General features: G+C 48.7%; 2 long non-coding RNA genes across 2 annotated transcripts; one reads left to right on the top strand and one right to left on the bottom strand.

Moving 5' to 3' along the window:
• The first annotated feature begins 12,930 nt into the window (after positions 1-12,930).
• Positions 12,931-15,159, top strand: LOC132675623 (uncharacterized). The gene is made up of 3 exons (XR_009608824.3): positions 12,931-13,084; positions 13,942-14,191; positions 14,537-15,159. It is a non-coding gene; the product is annotated as an uncharacterized LOC132675623 (long non-coding RNA).
• A 6-nt stretch (positions 15,160-15,165) lies between these two features.
• Positions 15,166-22,141, bottom strand: LOC132675624 (uncharacterized). The gene is made up of 3 exons (XR_009608825.3): positions 21,842-22,141; positions 16,207-16,318; positions 15,166-15,308 (listed from the first exon to the last, which is right to left on the bottom strand). It is a non-coding gene; the product is annotated as an uncharacterized LOC132675624 (long non-coding RNA).
• Positions 22,142-22,412: the final 271 nt, after the last annotated feature.

Below are 22,412 nucleotides of genomic sequence, written 5' to 3'. Positions count from 1 at the left end.
CGGAATACATTTATCATTTAAAATTAAATTTCTAATTTTTACAGAGTCAGTTTTGTTCATTTTTTCTTTTTATGGGTCATGCTTTTGGTATCAAGTCTAGAAACCTTTTCCTAACCACGGGTCACAGAGATGTTTCCTATTCTTGCCTTAGATTCGATTTTTCCATTTGTTTCATGTATGTCCACAATTGTGTATTGAAGCATTTTTTTTTATCATCCCTGATTTAAAGTCCTTGTCAGAAAATTTCAATATCTGCGTTATTTCATTGCAGGTGTCTGTTAACTATGTTTTCCATAAGTGGTGAGGTTTTCCCGGTTGTTTACAGATCAAGCAATGTTAGATTTTACCCTGGACATTTTGCCGTGAGCCTCGGAGTCTTGTTCATATCCTGTGCACCATGATGTTGCTTAAGAGTTTGGATATGAGAGGGGTGCCTGAGTGGCTCAGTCGATTAAGCGACCGACTTCAGCTCAGGTCATGATCTCACAGTTCATGAGTTCAAGCCCCGTGTTGGGCTCTGTGCTGACAGCTCAGAGCCTGGAGCCTGCTTCGGATTCGGTGTCTCCCTCTCTCTCTGTCCCTCCCCTGTTCACACTCTGGCTCTCTCTCTCACAAATAAACAAACATTAAAAAAAAAATTAAAAGAGTTTGGATATGAGAGAATGGAGAAAAGAAGGGGGGAAAGTGGGGGATGGCCACACTCTGTCTGAATGTTGGAAGCTCCCTCTACCAGAATGGGTTCCCCGAACAAGGCTAGCGGGCCCCTCTGGGCTTCTCCTGGACCTCTCTCCATCTTTGCTCTCATGCCATTTCTGGATCTGGGGATCAGGACACTTGCTAGGAGAGGTGAAAATCTGGCAAAGTCACCACCAGATTGGTGACGCTTTAAATTCTGGTCTTCCTCCCTAAATGACCTACAACGATTTCCTTTTCAGAGTCTCCATTCACTGCTCCATGCAATCTTTCCAGGCTCTATAGATTTATCCAGTGAGAGACACAGGGCAAACTGTTTCTCTTACCTGGGACCTGAAGGACCGACATCATTTTTTAAGAATAACGATGCAGGGGTACCCGGGTGGCCCAGTTGGTTAAGCATCTGACTCTTGATTTCGGCTCAGATCATGATCTCATGGCTTCGTGGGTTCGGGTCCGCTCCATCAGTGCAGACCCTGTTTGGGATTCTCTCTCTCTCCCTCTCTCTCTGCCCCCTTCCCAACTTGTGCCGTCTCTGTCTCTCTCGAAATAAATAAACGTAAAAGAATAATGATCCATTCATTCATTTAATGTGTTTATTACAACTGTCCTTACGTCACGGTCCCATGTATGTTTGCCACCTGCACCACGGGATGTGAACCTCCCCAGCTCCAGTGCCTCGTTTCATTCATCCCAGAGTCTGGCTTTGTTGTCGTTTGGTTTGACGTGGGTCGGTGCCCATAACAGGAAAGTCCAGAGGTAGCATATGCTTCATGGCAGGTCTAATCCAGGATCTTAAGTGATTCCATTTCTCTTGTTCATCTCTGCTTTCTGTAATGTTGACTTTATCTTTGGACTCTATCTTCTGGCCGTTCTGGACTCTTGTCTGGTAGCAATACAATAATTCCTGGGTGTCTAGAATACAGTTCTCCATATGACGCAAACTAGCGGGGGAAAAGGGGGTCTCATAGTTTCTACTGCCTAGGTCTTGAGTTTTTTATCCTTTTGCTAGCCCAAGTGGGTTATACGTCTACTCCTAAGCCAATCATCAAAGCCAGAATGGGGAGAATGTGCTGCTTGATGGAAGCTTACATAAGCTTCCCTACGTAACTGAGCATGGTATCAGTCCCACCCAAGGCTTGCGTCTGGGAATACAGGAGGGGTGATCTTCCCAAAGGAAAACCAGAATGTAAACTATGGGAGAAAAGGATAAGTGGGTAGATAGATGCCACGGAGCTAAGTCACTTAAGTTAATTTTAAATGCAAACATCAAAAGGGCTAATGCATCATACTTAATTATTTCAAATGATTTGTTGTTCATGTAAGCAATTAAGTCCAGAGATTCAGACATCAGGAGTGGCTTGATTAAGATCCTCTACGCTTTCTCTCTCATTTTCTGTGGCGGGCCCCTCTTCCCCTCCTCAGCCTGGCTTCCCAAAATGGTTCCACGATTTGAATCACCAACCCTTCTACATTCAGAGGGGGTTCCAAGGAAAATAGGAGTTCTGTACTGACTGGGCCAATCTGTATCCAGGAAAGTATTATATGCCCATCAGCTTACACCCGGTTTCTCGGAAACAATCATGTGGCCAAAAGGGTGGAATCATGCCAGTTTTCTGGAACATGAGGGTCTCACTGCTATCGCTGGGCCTGAGGTCAGTTTCCCTGAAAGACGTGGGGTACCCGGAAGAAGGGTGAGCATCCCCTGAGGATACCGTGTGGAAGGGACATGGGCAGTTAGACACTGGATAGGCGTGAAAAATACCTACAAAAACTACCAAACGTAGGACCCATGTCTTTCCAAGGCAGAGACTGAATTTCCACAGTATTCACAGTCACTGGCACTTGGGCACTTAATCAATTTTTGACGACTGGATTAAAGAGTTAAAACTATCAGGGAGTAAAATTCTCATCACATTTAAAAATAGGATTCACAGTCTTAGAGCTAATTCCATTGAGGCACTATCACTCAAGAGATATTTTGCTATAGCTGTGTCTATGAGAAGCTGTCAAAATATTGTGAACTTAGGTAATAATTTGGTAGCTATTAAGATTCTATCTTCAAACGTCTTCTTTCCGTGTACACGGAGCATTGAGGACCAGGCAAAACCAGTGTCAAAACATTCGTTTTATATCATTGTATCTTGGCTTCTAGGCTAAAAGCGGCGATCAAGTGACACATGTCACAAAACTCAAAACTCAAGACAGTTCTTAGGGAGGGAACCGTGATCATTTAAGACATGGTGTCTGATGGGTGGTTCTGAAAGTAGATGCCAGAGAATCTCAAGAATCATAAAAAAAAAAAAAAAAACAAAAAAAACAAAAAACAGAACTCTTGGTCAAGGTGAGATTTGGACAGAGTCCTGTGGGTCAGTAAGCTGGTCCTAAAAGTCGAGGGCGGTGTTGTGGGTGGGAGGAAGCATCCACAGCAACAGCTTAGAGTCACGAAAAGAGAAGGGATGTCGTGTCGAAGGTTCCCAAGACCTCGCGTCCGCTGAGACAGGGTTTGCAGGACTCTGCGTATAGTTGTATTCATGGCGATGGTTTATTACAGTATCTCAGCAGAGGGAGAAGGCACCCGGAGTGAAGTCTGGAGGAAACCAAGAGCAGGCCTGCAAGGGTCTCTCCCACCGAAGTCCCACAAGACCCCCTGAGTTCCTCCTGCGACGCATTATGACAACACGTGCGAAATGTCACCCACCAGGGACGCTCGTCAGAGACTCGGTGCCTGGGACCTTTACTCAAGTTGCATCATGTAGCAGCCTCTGCCGAGCGTGTGCCAAAATCCCAGACTCCCAGAAGGAAAGCAGGTGTTCAGCATAAACCATATTGTTTTGTATAAACACTTTCGGCCCCGTGAGCCTTTCTTATCAGTCAGGGTGTTGGGAACCCTCCCCAAATCCCAGTTCCCAGACACCAGCCAAGGGCCAACCCTCTCTGCAGGCCTTTCAGAGGGCACCGTCAGGCCTGCTGTGGCCACTCTCTTCTGCACAGACGTTCAAGAGTTCAGTCTTTAAGGTCAGGCCTTTCAACTTCCCTAATCATGGGGACTTGCGTAATAGTAATTACCACTTAAGCCTCCTGCCCTGTGCCAGTCACTGGGTGAGTTATTGCCTCAGTTTCTTTTTCTGAAAACAGACACGAGGCCAACCACAGAGTGGCTGAGCCAATTAACCCAGGCAAGAGGTGAGAACACCTGTTCCCCTCGGGGGGGGAGAAGGCGAGCATCACCTCCCCTCTCCCCCCGCAGCCTCTGATTTCATGCAGGGGAGGGAGGCGGGGGATCCTCTGAGCCTGTCCAGGCAGGAGCAGGATTCCTTTCCGCTCACCCCACCCCAGCCTGGCCCCGGAGAACCACATGAAGCCGAGCAGAGCGGGAGAACCGGCGCTCGAGACGGAGGGTGATCCACAGGTTTGCAGAGGAAACAAGCACATCCATAAATACATGTCGGGAAGAATGAAACCCGACTGTGAGTAGAGAAATATTTTGAAAACACGTTCCCTTGGGTTCAGCAGAGCAGAATCGGCAAACTCAAGTCAGTTGTCAATTGTTGCCAGCCCAGCTCAGCGGTTTACCAAAAGTGGTTTCTCCCCACACTCGCAGGCCTGTGGGGCCACCACAGCTCAGCTGATCTCGGCTGATCTCGGCTGATCTCGGCTGATCTCGGCTGATCTCGCCTGATCTCGGCTGATCTTGGCTGATCTCGGCTGATCTCGCCTGATCTCGGCTGATCTCGCCTGATCTCGGCTGATCTCGCCTGATCTCGGCTGATCTCGGCTAGGCTGCACCGGGCTTGACTCGGGCTGGGGCTCGGGGTGGGCTCCACGCGGGTCCTTCCCAGCCCGATCTGAAGGAGCGCGCTCTTCTCGCGGCTGCTTCCCAAGGGCAAGAGCAAGATTAAGGGCGGGAGCACATTTGGCCCCTCGGCTCTTGTCACTTGCACTGACGTGCCATTGGTCAAAGCAAGTCACAGAGCCAAAGCCACGTCAAGGGGGTGTGAAGCACTGTCCGCTCACAGCGGGAAGGGGAGAGAATGAGTGTTTTCTGGACAACTATCTGGACCGTCACATGAGCCACGGCCCTAAACACGCTTATGATATGTACCCACACGCCTACGTGCCAGAATCCGAAATACCCTCCCACAGGGCAAAATCACAGTGGCAGCTAATGCACACACAGCCCACAGCCACGTGCCAGTGGCCTCAAGTTCCAGTGGCACCAAGAACAATGGGCGAGGGCCCAGGGGGGCTTCTAGCCAACTCTGGGATTGGGGATGTGAGATCATCGCTCCCCTCTTCAGCAGGTGGATCCTGCACACGTGTTAACATCGGTTCCCACCTAAACGACAGCTGCCGGCCTGGCCCGGGGACCCCTATCTCTTTGCATGTTATTGTAGCTCCGGGGTCCGCCGCTGCAATAAAGCACTCTCGGGGGGGTCGTCTGGAATGTCTAAATCAGCACTGCAGAGAGCCTGGTGCAGAAACCAGGCAGGCTCCCCGTCAGGGATGATGGATGCCAGACGCAGCAGACAATCTCGGGGTCCTGGCTTTGTGAAGCCAGCCCCCGTCACATACATCAGCTCAAGGGAAGACACTCACTTCCCCTGCAGGTGAGGCCAGCGGTGGGTGTGTCTGGGCAGCCGCGAAGGACGGAAGGTGCTGGACACACATCGGGGCTGTAGGCGATTTGCCCGCATCATATGGCGTTTGTGAAAAAAGCACTTACCGGCCTTCTTCAATGTCTCTTTGGCTCCCAACTGTGTCATTACCATTCTACAGCGGAGGGGATACAGACGGATGGTCAGGCACTGGACAGGCCTTCATCAAACCAGACTCCTGGGGGGGACATGAAGATGTGCTAACGGTCCATAGGCACGGATGTTTTATGAGAATCCATTTCCAGACCTCCACCGACATGTGTCCTATTTGCCATCTCTTCCTTCACACAGGTCCTTCCTCCACTACCGAAAACGTAGGCCAGGGGCGTCCGGGTGGCTAAGTCGGTTAAGCGGCCGACTCTTGGTTTTGGCTCAGTTCGTGATCTCACGACTGTCTGAGCCCCGACTCAGGCTCTGCGCTGACAACGCGAAGCCTGCTTGGGATTCTTTCTCTCTCTGCCTCTTCCCTGCTATCGTGTTCGTGCTCTCTCCCTCTCTCTCAAAATAAATAGCATTTAAAATTACTTTAAAAATAGGCTCATTGAGGCACCTGCGTGGGCTTAGTGGGTCAAGCGTCCAACTTCGGCTCAGGTCATGATCTCGTGCTTTGTGGGTTTGAGCCCCGCGTCAGGCTCCGCCAAGGGCAGTGTGGAGTCTGCTTGGGATTCTCTCTCTGCCCCTCAGCCCCGCCCCTCAAAAATAAATACATAAACGTTTAAAAAAAGAAATATTCACCTCGGTGTTCAGAACACAAATGTCGCTGATAAGTGGGTACCACCTCTGGTCTTTGACCAAGAAACCACACCCTTCAGCTACTCAGAGTGTTTTCAAGTCTTTGCTGTCACTGAAGTTAAAGAAGAACCTACTACCAGTGTCGGCTCACAGATTATCAAAAAGCTCTGTGGAATTTCTGGCATATAACGACAGGAGCGCGAGCGATGGGGCAGCATATGACAGAAGCCCTTGTGTTCCTGTGTTTTTGCGTGCACGGTGTTTCGGTGCTGACATCCACAAAAACAAAATGGTGTGAATAAGATTCATGCGGGCCCCTGTCTCTTTAAGATAGCAATATTCATTCATAAATACGTTGACCGGAAAAAATAGTCCCGCCTATCATGTTAAGAGAAGCATATTGCCAAGTATTTTACTTTTTTTTTAATTTTTGTTAAACATTTATTTATTTTTGAGAGACAGAGACAGAGCGTGAGCAGGGGAGGGACAGAGAGAGTGAGGGAGACACAGATATGAAGCAGGCTCCAGTCTCTGAGCTGTCAGCACAGAGCCTGATGCGGGGCTCGAACTCACGGACCTCGAGATCGTGACCTGAGCCGAAGTCGCACATTTAACCGACTGAGCCACCCAGGCGCCCAAGTATTTTACTTTTTTAGGATCATTCTTTTTTTTTCTTTTAATGTTTATTTTTGAGAGAGAGAGAGACAAAGCTCCAGCAGGGGAGGGGGAGAGAGAGAGGGAGACACAGAATCCAAAGCAGGCTCCAGGCTCCAAGCTGTCAGCACAGAGCCTGACACGGGGCTCAAACTCAGAAACGCGAGATCATGACCTGAGCCGACGTCAGCCGCTTAACCGACTGAGCCACCCAGGCGCCCTAGGATTTATCATTCTTTATCATGAGCTATGACATATTTATCCTGTTCTGATCAATCGTGTTCTACTGAGAACAATAATGATAATTGAATTAAAAATAACTTACTTTAAAATTTAAAGACTTGTAGTGAACGAAAATGTTTAAAATCTAAATTTCAAATCATGAGACTATTTTTGTTGCAGTCAGTGATGTATAATAGTCATTAATAAAAGGCTTCTACGAATACAAATACATTAGGACCAAATATCTGCCAGGGGAGTGAACTTCAGTGAGTAAAAAGAACAATGCAGAATTTCTGGCAATTAAAACAAAGCTCGTACCTGCTTTTCTTTCAAATGCACAATGGCATGGAGCTTCAGTTGCACATACTTTGAAAGTGACATTACTGTTCCCTTTTAAAATATTAATATTTACAACATGCCAAATATTACAGCCGTATATTAATTTTATTTATTATACTTCTTATATGTAAAGCATATATACATTTTTTAAGTTTATTTCTTTATTTTGAGAGAAAGAGTGAGTGGGGAAGGAGCAGAGAGAGAGGGAGAGAGAGAGAGAATCCCAAGCAGGCTCTGCTTTGACAGCACAGAGCCCCACGTGGGGCTTGACCCCACGAACTGTGAGATCATGACCTGAGCCAGAACCAAGAGTCGGACGCGTAACTGACTGAGCTCCCCAGGCTCCCCCCAATTTTTATTTATAGGTGAAATAAATACATATTCTATGTTAGTAATATATAATACTTCTATATTAACATTATATATAAGTTCTAGAATGACATCCAAATACATACGTAAACCTAGGTTAAAAAATTTAGCTGAAAGCTTAAGACTGTGAGACTATGGCTGCGATGTTTGAAGCCGGAGGAGATACAGGGACGAGTCTGCACAGTTAGGCAGGGGTCAGATATCTTGCAGGGTCTGGTTTGCCCATCGCGTGCGGGGATCCAAGGAGGGAAATAAGTCAAGTCCGTCCAGGATGTCACGGGACAGCTGCATCCAGTGCCCGGTGACGAGGTGACAAAGGGGAGGGCAGATTGCTGGGGATCAGGGAGATGTCCCAGAGGAACGGAGACTAGCCCGGGATTTGAAGGAGGGTTCAACTGCGCCTGCGGACGCAGAGGAAACGGAGGAAGTTTGGGAAGAGGCAATCGGCTTATGTATTCTGGATCCTTCCATTTGCAATCAGATCCTCCCGTGAACACCACTCTCCGCCGTACCCACGACAACAGCAGTGGCAGTAACAACGTGACTCGTCTGTATTTGTTGAACACTATTTCTAGCCATTGGTCTGGGATGCACAGATCTGAAGACATACACGCTAGGACTCAGGCACCTGTTCTCGGCCACTAGGCCACGCCGTTCCTCTTTTGTCTCTCTGGCTCTTTTCCATGGAATCATTCCTTCTTTTTAGAAAAAAAAATTTTTTTTTAAACATTTATTTATTTGTGAAAGACAGAGAGAGACAGAGCATGAGCAGGGGAGGGGCAGAGAGAGAGAGAGGGAGACACAGACTCCGAAGCAGGCTCCGGGCTCCGAGCTGTCAGCACAGAGCCCGACGTGGGGCTCGAATCCACGAACCCTGAGATCATGACCTGAGCCGAAGTCGGACGCTTCACCGACGGAGCCACCCAGGCGCCCCTATCATTCCTTCTTTTATTTCCATCAGCGAATAACTGTTGAGAGCTGACCGTGTGCTAGGTAGTCTAGATATGTGTGTCACAAAATCTGAACTGGGCAAGCTTTCCTCTGCACTGATTTCCTCGGAGAATCTCACCCTGGTGTGGTTTGATTCTCGGATAGAAGGCCGACGCCCCTTTCTAAGCTGTGGAGGAGAAGCCTGCTCTCTCTGTGCTCCTCCCCTCATTCTGGAGCCTCGGGGCCCAGCTCCCTATCCCTCCTGTTCCAGCCGGTCCCCGAGTGCCCACCTTTCTCCAACCTCTGACATCTCGTACAGCCCTTCACGCCGCCCAGTCCACCGCCCAGGCGTGGGCTTCTCACCGCGCTTCCGGTCAGAGCGGATACTCGCACCACCTCCTACACTTTGAATCTCCCCAAGGCTTCTGGCTCAGCGGCACCCGCTGAGATGAGATCGGAGATGTCACTCCGCTATGCGTTTCCCCGCGATGGACAGTACCTTCAACAAGATAAAAACGTATTTCTGGGGGCGCCTGGGTGGCTCGGTCGGTGAAGCGGCCGACTTCGGCTCAGGTCACGATCTCGCGGTCCGTGAGTTCGAGCCCCGCGTCCGGCTCTGTGCTGACAGCTCGGAGCCTGGAGCCTGTTTCAGATTCTGTGTCTCCCTCTCTCTCTGACCCTCCCCCGTTCATGCTCTGTCTCTCTCTGTCTCAAAAATAAATAAACGTTAAAAAAAAAATTTAAAAAACGTATTTCTGTCTCGTATAAACACGGGCGGTTATAACTTTTAGAATTTGTGAACACATGTTCGTAGGCGGCTTTCCATTGATTTATGATGCAGTTCTTGTATTTTGAAGCAAAAAATTAAATGTTTTCTGCTTCCAGCCCACAATACTGTATTACGCACTTAAAAATGTGTTAGGAGAGCGGATCTCATGTTAGGTGTCCTTACCACAAAGAAAAAAGAAGGGGACCCAAGGAACTTTGGGGGCTGACGGATAGATCTATTACCTGGATTGTGCTGACGGTTTCACAGACGTTTTCATACGTACAGACTCATCAAATTGTACACATATAACAGGTGCATTTTTTTGTATATCAATTGGAACCTCAAGAAAACTGTTTTTAAAAAATATAAATGAGTACATTTTCTGCTCGGTTAGTTTGTCAGCTGCCCTGGGAAGGCCAGCAGGAATGGCCCCTGCACGTCAGACACTTGGGTGGTGGCTATACTTCCAGCCGTTCAGACCTGGAAAGGGTGAGCCCTTAAAATGGAACATCGTAACGAGCACATCTGTCTGGGCTCTCGGTTGCTAGCACTGGAACCCACAGAAGCTACGAGTAAACAAGATATGCAGGGACTTGGGGCACCTGGGTGACTCAGTCGGTTAAGCGTCCGACTTCGGCTCAGGTCATGATCTCACGGTCCGTGAGTTCGAGCCCCGTGTCGGGCTCTGTGCTGACAGCTCGGAGCCCGGAACCTGCTTCGGATTCTGTGTCTCCCTCTCTCTCTCTGCCCTTCCCCCACTCATGCTCTGTCTCTCTCTGTCAAAAATAAATAAACATTAAAAAAAAAAAAGATATGCAGTGACTTGAAGGAATAAACCAACCCCCACTGCAGCTACTTAAGTGGGAAAGGAATTTAGTAAAGGGTGTTGGGAGCTCGCAGACTCTATGGAAGAAAGAGCAAGCAAGTCAGCCATCTTGGAATCTATGCAGCAAGAACGCTGAGGGTGCCATCCCTTGGACAACTGACAATTTCGCCAAAGGCAGAAGAGCTGTGACTTGGGGGTGGCAAACCTGAGAAATTTCAAACTTAAAGAATTTGTTTTTTAAATAAATAAAAGCAGTTCAGGTGGTGGTGTCTGAATTAGCTCACACATTGCTCCTGGAGTCCGATCTGGGGCACCGATAAGCTCAATGTATGAATGATCTCAAGTGTTTAGTAAAAGAAATAGCATCAGTAGGGGCGCCTGGGTGGTTCAGTCGGTTAAGCATCCAGCTGGCTCAGGTCGTGATCTCACGGTTGGTGAGTTCGAGCCCCGCCTCAGCCTCTCTGCTGTCAGCGTGGAGCCCACTTCCGATCCTCTGTCCCCCTCTCTCTGTCTGCACCTCCCTTGCTCACGTGCGCTCTCTCTCTCTCTCTCTCTCAAAAATAAACAGACATTAAAAAAACAGAAAAAGAAATAGCTTCAGTATCCACACTGCCCAACTGTTAGGTCAACAGTGCTTTTATTCTAATCACTCGGTTAGAAAGTCCAGACTTTGCAAAGGTCTGTTGAGCTAATTTGTAAGAAGGAGCCAAGAAATTATCACAACCTGGGGGTTGGTTTATTCCTTGAAGTCACCACATATCTTGTTTACTCTTAGCTTCTGTACATTTTGCCTTCCCAGAAAAACTAACACAGATTCCTTGGGAGCGTTTTTTCTTTTCTTGACTGTGTTTAAATAAACTATTGATTTTGTTTTCAAGGTAATTTAAGGGGTGATATAGTACCGATGTGATAACTACCACCTTAATACATTCAGAGTGAACAAATTTTAGGGTCTCAATAGTTATTTTTGTCATCAAAACCAACCACATGATGACTGGCCCCAAGGAGATTACTGGGTAGCCTGTATGGGCATGAAGCCATACGTGACATTAATGACTCAGAGCCAATGACCAAGAGGAAAATTGGTATCAGAGGTTGGAGAGTCTCTTCTGGAGATGTGTGTTCTTTACGAATAAATTAACACCGGATTTCTTGGGGGAAAGCTGAATGGAAATGTGATTTTTGAGAATGCAATATAATTTAGTCTAGTTAGGTCAAAAACATCTGGCAAGTGTCTCTGCAGAGTGGAGAGCATTCGTTGCAAAGAAAAGTAGCAGTAACCTCCAAAGAGGCGCATCCTATCTTCCAGGAGAGATTCTGGTTGCAAGTGACAGAAAACCCACGTCTATCTGGTTTGTCCGAAGTAAAGGAATTTGTGGCTCACACCAAAGGCCAGCGATGGGCCGTGGGCATATCTAAAACCAGGGACTTTGACTCTCTTTTTCTCTCCATTCCAGGGTGTTTTTCTTTGACTTCACCCTTAGGGAGATGACCTTCCGGTGGGGACCTTGCAGTCTGAGTCTCACAGCCTTCCAACCTCAGGTTCCTCAGCAAATGAACCTGTTCCTCCCACGAAGGCCCAGGGTTAGTTCTGATTGGCTCTGACTGCAGTCACATGCTATTCTTGAGCCAATCACCGTGGTGAGAAGGTCTGATTGGCCAAACTTGGGTCACATGGCCTGCCACTAGCAAAGCCGCGGGCCCCAGAGCGAGCTCGGGCTCAAGGACCTGGTTCACATCCGTCTAGGCAGTTGGCCTCCAGAGTCGGCCCAGAGCCCTTGCGCTCCTTGGCTCCTCGCGGCCTTTGGACCCCGGACGTCAATTCTCAGGACTTCTGCCCCGCCCCCTCACCGGCACGGCCACCTGCCCCCTCCCTGAGCCTCTGCATCCGGGACGCGGCTTCCGCCGAGACGCCTCCCTTTCTCCACCCTTCCTGGGCCCCCAGTCCCTGGGAATGGCCTGCGCGCCCTCTTTTCCACCCCAACTCACTCTCCTTTGTTCGTCACGGCTCCGACTCCGGGTCCCCAGCTGTATTGTGTGTGTGTGTGTGTGTGTGTGTGTGTGTGTGTGCGCGCGCGCGCGCGCACATAATTATGGAATGAATGGAAGGCTATTGTTTCAGCCAGATCACACATTTCTACTAGGTCTGAAAGCATCATAGCCTGATACCTACTTGCAGTTAATGGACGCAACACACACAAATAACATCTTATATGTTCTCAGCATAGATGACATCAACCGTCTAACATTTTTTGTTGTTCATTGCCACATTTAATCCTCTTAACAACGCCACGAACAAAGTCATGGGTCTGTCTTCATACAAACAAACAAGGAAACTGAGACACCGTGAAAAGTAAGCGACTTGGCCACAGTCACGCGGAAGCGGGGAAGTCAGGCGTTTGGGAGAATTGAACTGCTTCCTCCTGGTGAAGTCGGGGGTGGCCACGTGGCGGACTCTGGCCAGTGACGTATGCGTCACTTTGTCTTTAAGATCCAGTGTTTCTTTCTCAGGCTCTCTTCCCTCTTCTGAATTCTAGTTGGGAGAGAAACTGCCATCACACCCATCAGGGAGAATATTGTGAAACGGGCTTGCCCACTGCCCTGGATTTAAGCAAGAAATAAAGGTGTTGCTTTAAGCCACAGAGATTGGGGCTAATAAATTGCAACATTAACCCGCACGAACTAAGGCGTTCTAGAGTTCTGGGTGTTCTTAGCGGTTAACGGCTAAGGGTTAAAACTTGATTTTACATTTACAGAAATTTGGTTGCAAATCTTTCTAAGAGGTTATACTGATGCTCATTGTTCTATTCTTTTAACTCCTCCAGTGTTCTTTTCTTTTTTTTTTTTAAGATACAATAGGCAGCTGTGACTCCTTAGATAGAAATACTTACTGTAAGTTAATTTCCTCGTTGTTCATTTCAAAAGTATTTTTGTTTGTTTGTTTGTTTTCAAAGGCTCTTACAGTAGTTACTCTGGGCCAGGCCCCTATCCTAAATGCTTTACAAATATTAACTCACTTGAACTTGACAATAGTCCTTTGAGTAAGGTAATATTATTATCACTTAACTTTCCCATAGTTAGGAGGTAGGTGACAGAGCCAGGGTTGACCCCAGGCAGTCTGGTTCCAGCCATGTACCTTTAACCTCTATATGTCTTATTACTGTCTATACCTCAGGGACGTTCAGCAGGGTTTGGCACAATAAGCCTTCAGTAAACCCATTGAGGGTATGGGTGAATGAATGAATGAATGAATGAGTGAATGAATGAATGAATTCCACCTCACAAAGTCCCCTTATTTACATTATTTCATTTGAAAGCCCCAACAATCCATTGCCATATGAGTATCCCCATGTCAGAGAAAAGAAACAGTCTGGCAGAGTAAAGGGCCTGGTCTCCCAGCCAGGGGATGGAGTGTTGCTATTCTAGGCCTCAAAACAAAGAAAGCAGAGCAAAGCTATACCCTTCTTTCCTTCCAAGGGACACGCGATTCTGTCTCCTTCATCTAAGGGGACGTCAACTTGGAGTCTTGCATTTTTAATGTGCGTCCCCCTCGCTCCTATCATGGAGAAGTGTTCTGTGCTCTCTCTGCCACGTGATAGACCTCAGGGAGGCCTTGAACTGCCCTTTCCAGGGCCCCTGCCTGCCGCCGACGTGAGACGTTCCTTCCAGAAGAGCGTCCTTGTCTTCGTCTGCTTGGACTACCATAAAAGACTAGGAGTTTAAACGAAGGAATTTTTGTTTTCTCTCAGTTCTAGAGGCTGAAGCCCAAGATCAAGGTGCCAGCAGGGTCGGTTTGCTGGTGAGACCTCCCTTCCTGGCTTGTAGGTGGCCGCCTCCTCTCTGTGCCCTCACACGGCCTCTCCTCTGTGTGTGCACCGTCCTAGTGTCTCCTCCTCTTCTTACAAGGACACGAGCCCCATCGGATTGTGGCCCCACCCTTATGGCCTCATTGAACCTTAATTATCTCCTAAAAGCCCCGTCTCAAACACAGTCTTAGAGGTTAGGATTTCAACATATGAGGTGGGGGTGGGGGGGGAGGGTGTGGACACAGTCCGGTCCCCTACAATCCTCTTGAGCAGAGCTGCTAGGAGCCAGGGTTCAGCAGAGCCCTCAGGCCTTGGCCGAGGGAGACCTTGACCCTTATGACACAGAGAGACCAGAGAGGGCATGACTTTGCGGCCTGCTTCCTGAACAGGATTTGCATCCGTCTGTGCACATGGTCTACAGTGTAGGGCAGCACAGGGAGCAGCAGGTGTACGGGGGTCTCCCTTCCTTCCTTTGTTATTCATCCCTCCCTCCCTCCCTCCTTCCATTCCTACTGCCTTTCTTTTTCCCTTCCTCCAGACTTCAGGTTCCTTCCAGCCACCGAGTTTCTATGACAAGCACCGTTTTAAGCACAAGGGTTACAATCCTAAGCAAACGGAGGCGGCCGGCTATCATCCATCAAGCCCATGTACACATGAGGGAGACAGAACATGGAAAGTAAACAAATAAATAAGATGTCAGATGGTATTACGTGCTTTGCAAGACACAACAGTGAGTGTGACTGGGCAGAGCGGGAGCTACTTTAGGAAGCATTCTGGAGTATGTGTGAGAGAGCCAGGTGATGAGAAAGAGAGCCGGGCCAGAGAGAAGAGCATGCCGGGGGGAGGGAACTGCTGTGCAAAGGCCCTGAGGTAGGAGTGACTGTGGATGTGCGGTGACTGGCAAGGTGACACGTGGCCTGCACAGAGTGGGGAAGGGGACGCAGGCAGGAAGGGGTGGGTCAGCACCTTGCTGGGGGCGCCCCTGCCTTGGGGGCTCCTCCTCTGTCCTTCCTCTCTCCCTTTATGCCCTCTTTTGGGGTTTCTTTGCGCCTCTCCCATCTCTATGGTCTCCCCATCTCTCCCTGCACCTCTCCATGACTGTCTTCCTCTGTCTGCGTCTGTCCACCTCCCTCTGGGTCTCTCAGAGGCGCATATGAACACGCACAGTGGCTAGCCCCCAGGAAGTGCCTGAGACCCTCACAGAAGTGCCCCCAGTCAGGCGCTCCGTCCACCGGGCCATCCCCTCGAGCGCAGACATCAGGGAAGTTCTGAGCACAGCCAGTCTCTCTTCTCAGGGGGCCCACGGTCTCCTGGGGAGATAAATGTGCAAATAAAAATTACAGAACAGTTTGACCAGAATGAGGGATGCCCAGGGGTCCCCGAGGAAGCCCTGAACTCTGTTAGAGATGTCTGCACGCAGGTTGTGACATCTGACCTGGAGCGGAGTGTGGTGCTAAGAGTGAGGGCTCTGGAGTGAGGTGGCCTCATCCAAAAGGGGCCCCAGAGGTGTCCCCAGTGAGTTCGCCTCTCTGTGCCTCAGTTTCCTCTGTGCACCACCTATAAAATGGGAAGATTCTAACTCTGGTCCTCACTGAGCAGGAAAAATTGCTATGAAAGTTGTCCTATGAACTAAATGCTTGCACCCTCCTGTAATTCCTGTGTTGAAGCTTAAGCCCTAAGGTGATGGCAGTAGGAAGGGGGGCCTTTTGGGACATGACTAGGTCTTGAAGGAGGAGCCCTTGAATGGGATTAGCACCCTTATAAAGAGACCCCAGGGATGGGGCGCCTGGGTGGCTCAGTCAGTTAAGCGTCCGACTTCGGCTCAGGTCATAATCTCATAGTTTGTGAGTTCGAGCCCCGCGTTGGGCTCTGTGCTGACAGCTCGGAGCCTGGAGCCTGCTTCGGATTCTGTGTGTGTGTGTCTCTCTCTCTCTCTCGGCCCCTCCCCTGCTCATGCTCTGTGTCTCTCCGTCTCTCAATAATAAATAAATGTTTAAAAAAATGTTTTTAAAGCTTTGAACATCTCCTGGCACATAGTAAATGCTCAATAAATTTTGTTCATGGGAGAATAAATAAGTAAAAGGATAAAAATATGGTACAAAATGTCTTCATGCTACGGGATGAGATCAGACCAAGACAAAACTCAGGTATTTTCCCCTCCACAACCTCCAAAGACAGAGCCTTCCCTCTGAGAAATTCCAACCCTACCGTCCTGGGTAAACGATGAATCCCAGCCCCTGGCATCGCCGGAAGAGTTTTATTTCATTTTCTTCAGGCTGCAGGATGCGGAGTTCGGTGTGTGGCCTCCAGAGCCTTATACCTGGGTGCAAAATACAGATACGAGTTCTGCCACTAACTGTATAAGCTTGAGCAAAATACTTCATTTCCCTGCCTCAGTTTCCTCACTGTCAAAAGAGGATAGTCCTGCAGCGAGGATTAAAGGAAATAGCTGTAAGGTATTCAGACTGTGCCCGGAACTTTGTCCGGTGGAATGTTAATAGAATGGATTCCATATTTTTTTTTATAATTTTTTAAAAATGTTTATTTTTCAGAGAGAAAAAAATACACATATATGTGACGCTGCAGAGACGCGGCCGGACCGTCTAGTCCGTCTTCCCCTGATGGCGCTTTGCAGAGCTCTGTGTCCACGAGGAGTGCGGCTACAGCGCGAGAGGCGTTACCAAGCCCTCCTCCCCTCGCTCGGCCAGTCATGTATTCATTAATTCCCACAGTAGGTATTTATATACTCCAGTTAATTGCCAGGCACTGTTCCAGGTCCAAGGGCACGGGACCTGCCCTACGTAAAGGAAAAAGAAAAAAAAAAAAATTGTTTGTTTCTTTGCGAAACGTTTGGTCCGTATGGTGAGAAGCGTCTGTGGCTCCGAAATTTTGTTCCCAGAAGGGTCTTGGAGGCAGCAGTTTTTTTGTGGAAGGGGGAACGATAGAGACCTGGAGTGTTTCTACATACCTGGAGCCCCCATCCTTGGGGAAATGTAGAGAAAAGCCTCTTCCCGTCCCTTTGAAGCTCGGTGGGGCCACAGGACCTGCCCTAGACAATTGCTGTGAATGGAAGAGACGTCATGTCGTCGCTTCACAGAAGCATTTCTGGCAGGTGCAGGAGCCCCGGGGCTCTGCCCTGAGCTGGGATGGTGACATTCGATGCTGCAAGGCCCACCCTGCAAGACGGAAGGCCCCTGGATGGCTGAGTCCAGGACTCTGGACAGGCAGTTGATATTACATGAGAAAGAAAAACAAATCCGGATATTTTAAAACAGCATTTTGGGGGTTATTTGTTACTGAAGCAGAACCCGGACGTTCCTGACCGATGTGCAGCTAGGGGCGAGGGGCGGGAGCTTGGGATACGGCTGGAGGCTGTTTGCGGCGTCACGCCGGCCACATGGAGTGTGTGTCCCGCGTAAATCCCGGGAAAATGTTGCCTAACAATGACCTTGCTTGACTTCGTATATATACGCTTGGCATTATATTACGTGGGACGGCATTGAGGGCACTTTGACGGATGTTATTGAGGGCTCTAAAGGGTTCCTTTCCAAGCCATTCCTTGGAACCACTATTAATTTAAAAATAATAAATAACAATAAGATAATTAAGCATTTTTCATTTTAAATGAAAGAATATTAAATATTAATAAATAAACTCAAGGATCCAAGCTTGTAAGGATTTCTTAAGGGCAAACTCTTATCGCGACTTAATTAAGAAGCTCGGCGGAGAAGCGTCGGGCTATTTAACAGAGGTTGACGAAGCCTGGTTGACTGGGGCTGCATAGAGACGCAGCTTTATTAGTCTTCCTCGCTCCTATGAAAGCAAAGTAGCTTGTGTTCCACTTGGGGACTAATCCATTTGTCACTGCGAAATCTCTGAGGACAGGGATGTCCATTTCAAACCTAATTTGCAGTCGCCTTTTCATTGTAGTGTTTTGGGAACGGAATTCATCTGCCTCGACCCTGCTCTGTTTGGCTCCTCTATGCAAATATGTAGTGCCCGCAGTGAAATTTCCAGATCACGTTAACAATTTGTTTTCCCTGAGATCACCTCTGTTTGTCACAGGCTTGGACCCAAGCCCGTAAAGAAATGTCACTCTTGCCCTCTTCGTAATGGTTTTATGCAAACAATATCCAAGCCTTGGTCCTGTGATGATGATTTCCAGGAGAGAGAAGGCTGGAGGGGAGAACAGAACAGAGGAGAGAGACGGGAGCTGGGGGAAGGGAGAGTAGGGGACCAGGGGAGGAAGAGGGAAGTGACAGGGAGGTGGGCTCTTGGAGGGAAAGGGTGGGGAACCGAAGGAAGGTGTGGGGCGCCCACGAGCCAACAAAACTATATCTCATCCTCCATTCTATGGCGGCATGGTGGTGGAGATGTTTCTGCTCTGGGAACCTCCTCGCGTGGTCGTGAGGGACCAATGACAGTGTGAGAAATGCTGCAGAAGGAGTCCGGTGCTTCCCCCCCAATTTTTGCTATTCCTGTGTGAGCAGAGAGAGGGAAGCCAGGCCAGCAAGTCAGGGAACAGACCATTTTTTAATCAAAGCCAGCTCTCTCCCGGGGGCACACTGCCCGCAAGTACACGGACACAGACTCTCAAACTACGCAGGTTAGTGTTCCCTCTGTTGACTTACCTGAGAACGCTCCCATTGGTCTCCTTTCCCATCTCTCCTTCACAGTTGCCCTTTTCCCAGCTTAGAAGACGAGGTAGGGGTGCCTGGGTGGCTCAGTCGGTTGAGGGTCCGACTTCGGCTCAGGTCATGGTCTCATGGTGTATGGGTTCGAGCCCCGTGTCGGGCTCAGTGCTGACAGCTCAGAGCCTGGAGCTTGCTTTGGATTCTGTGTCTCCCTCTCTCTCTGCCCCTCCCCCCCCCCCCCCCCCCCCGTCTCTCAAATATAAATAAATGTAAAAAAAATTTTTTTTTTAAAAGAAGAGGGAGGATCTTCACCCATCCCAATCCTTCCATAGTGCCTTGCTTGGAGATGTGCAAACCTCCCCCACACATAACAAGGGGGCAGCTTGCAATACCGGGGTCTGGGTGCCCTTTAATTAAGACCCCCTGATTCCCTTTTAATTAAAGTGCCCTTTAATTAAGACCCCCTGATTCCCTCCATCCACCTCACAGGCTGTGCAGGGCCAATAAAGTGGTGTTTGATGTTTAATAATTATTTATCCAAATTTACTATACATTTATGTTGCTTGGATCAGTTGGGCATTACAAATAATTCCGACAATAACTCCACCCAGGGGACATTTTAAACATGCTTAATTTAGAAGTAAACTAAGTGACAGGATAAAAATACACTGAAATAGGAGAGAAGCATCAGGGAGAAGTGGAAGAGATCTTTCAAGGAGAAAAGGGAATGAGACATATTGCTAATGGTTCAGAAAACTCAGCATGTTTTTGGAAAGGATGTAAAAGGACACTTAAAAGGAGAATGTAACCGTTTTATTGCAAAATATCAACATTTACACTACTCTGTCGTTTACACAACTTTGTCATGTCTGTCCTTTGCATTTGGCTCTCTAATTTTTTCCCAGAAGAGCGGCTTGCTGAGAACAGAACTCCTTTAACCTCTCTTCTTCTCAAGTGTTCCCTTCCTCCCACGATGAGGCACTGCCTTCCCCTAGGGCTAACCTTTCACAAAGAATCTACATTTGTGTTAATTGGTGAAAATGTTACAAAGCTGACGAGAGGGCAGCCGGGGTCTTTGTGGCATCGAGGACCCAAGCGGTGGGCGGGCTGGCCTCGCGCAGCGGCTAAGAGGCCTGGATCCACCTGCCTGCTCGGGCAGCAGCACGAGAGAGGGATTCAGGCCTCACCGGCTACACATCGGCGCCCGTCGTAAGGTGTGGTGGTTTTGAGGGCCAGTCAGGGTCGCGGTGTGCGGACCAGCTGACCCCGAGGTGGGCATGCGCCCCTGGAGCAAAGGAACTGTTCCCTCTTGTCAGCCGCTGCCCTGTGGGTCTTGTTTGCCACTGTAGCGGAACCTCACCCGGCCTGGTATCGCCCAGAGTCACCCGCAAAGAGCTGGAGCTTCCCGTGTTAACTCTGGGAGGCAGTTAGTCTGTATCCAGCTAATCCTTGCAACTGCGTCTTCCTCTCCAAACCCTGAAGGCTTCTAGCAACTCAGACTTGCGCTGCTGCCTTTGGGGAATAAATTTTACTAACGCAAAACGTGAAAACATTCTCTCCCCTGCTTGGCCTCCAGGAAGGACCCAGGAATCCGCTGCCGTGATGGTTGATTTTGCGTGTCAACTTGACTGGGTCACGGAGTGTCCTGATATCTAAATGTTATTTCCGGGTGTGTCTCTGGAGGGTGTTTCTAGATGAGATTAGCATTTGAATTGGTGGACCCAGGAAGACAGATTGTTTCCTAACGTGGGTGGGCATCACCTGGCCTGATTGGAACCAAAAAGGTAGGAAGCAGGGAGAATCTGCTTTGTCTGATGGTCTGAGTGGGAACATGGGTTTTCTCCTGCCCTTGAGCTGGAACTTGCACCGTGAGCTCCCCTGGTTCTTTTGGCTTTCGGACTCAGACTGGACCTACACCTCTGGCTTTCCTGGGTCTCCAGCTTGGAGATCATGGGACTTCTCAGCCTCCATAACCATGTGAGTCAATACCTTACAATAAACAGTACACACACACACACACACACACACACACACACAATCTCCCATCAGTTCTATTTGTCTGGAGAGCTCTGACTGATACAACACCCCCCTTGTCCCCCCCACACACACCCGGGTTTTGCTACTTCTCATAGATCTTTTCAGCGCTGTGTCTGTGATCACTTCTTTATTCCTGCCTTCTACGACCTTTGTGACATTTCTTGAAAATCCCATTTCCTGCTCTGACCCAGGGTCGGAGGCTCTCATCAATAAGCAGGCCTGGTGTCCATCAAAGCTCTCTATTAAATAAGAATGTAAACATGAAGGTCTTTCCAACAGAAACACCATGTGCAGCTAATGGAAACCAGAGAAAGTGATTCATTAGCCCAGAAAACTCGGGGAAACTGATTAGTGAGTCAAAAGGACATGACCTGCTATTCCACGAGAGCGCACACAGACACAGACACCATCCTGTGTCGGCCAGTTCACTTGACGAATGGCCAGCCCCGAAGGCCGGTGGGAACCTTTGCCCCTTGAAGTCAACCATGCAGCTCATTTGCACGTTAAAAAAAAAAAAAAAAAAAAATCTCTATTTTAGACCATGATTTTCTGGATCAACGGTGGTAAAATAACTGAAATTCTCACTTTGTGCCTAGAAAGGTTATCTTCCCACCAGCATATAAATGTTTCCCCATCTATCTGGGGTCTTGGCCGATCGGGGATCCACCATTTTGAAGAAGTTGAGGGAAACCAGACCACCCCATCCCAGCATCAAAGACCTGAATGATGTCGGTGCCACCTGGGTGACCCTTTAACCATGCATCATCATCTTCCAAAGGTTCTGGCTTTGAGCGCCTCTCGTTTTCTCCACTGTTGGACTAATCAAAGCCATCCCAAGCTATTTGCATGCTGTCTTAAAGGGCACCTTCTGGAGGAATGAAGGGGGACAACTGATAACTTGATGACTCTTCTCGCAGAACCAGCTGAATCTAGACACTGAGAGTCACCAGCTTTCCTGCGTAATATCCGAGACCCTCCACAAACCATCCCCTTCCTCCCTGGACTGCCATGTGTCTGCGATCCTATCTGATTCTTCTAGACTGAGACACTAAATGCTCCTTTTTAAATGCAAACGTCGTAAAGCTCAACGATTTTATCAGGACTCTTGGTTGCATACAAAACCTGGGTTCAATAGCTTTGAATTAAAGGAATTTATGACATCAGATACCTACGAAGGGCAAGGAGTCGTTAGTCTCGGGCACAGCTGGATCCAGAGGTTCAGATGACGTCACCAGGTCCTGCCTAGTGTCTCCTGATCTCTGAGCTCCTCCCTCCTCTCTCAGGTCCACTCTTAGACTCTCCTGTCATGGCCGCAACAGGGACAAAAGTGTACAGCATTCCCAGAAGCCACTGCAACAGTCTCGTTGCATCTCATTGGCCCTGACGGTGTCACATGCCCGTCCCTGAGCCAATCACAGTCGCCGGGAAAGGAAAGCCGCGATGATCTCACTCCACGGGACCCGGAAGGCTGGTTAAGCCATTTAGGTGAGAGTAAGGTGGTGGGAGAGCGGTTCCCAGGGAGCTGGTCACCAAGGGGTAGGGCAGTGGATTCTGAGTAGCCAAAAAAAAATTAATATACATTACAAAAAAAAAAAATCTTACTCATTAAAGAGATTAATAAACTGAAGTTGGATGTACAGAAACTTTTACTCACCTCCTGTCCAAAGGGGAACCCCATGAACGTATTTGCTGAGTTGACTTCTCGCGTTAGATACCTGTGAGCTTGGAAAGAGAAATCCCCTA

Source organism: Panthera onca, chromosome A3 (genome assembly GCF_046562875.1).
Source record: "Panthera onca isolate mPanOnc1 chromosome A3, mPanOnc1 haplotype 2, whole genome shotgun sequence".
In the NCBI taxonomy this organism is placed as follows: domain Eukaryota; kingdom Metazoa; phylum Chordata; class Mammalia; order Carnivora; family Felidae; genus Panthera; species Panthera onca.
This window is presented reverse-complemented; position numbering and strand designations above follow the sequence as displayed.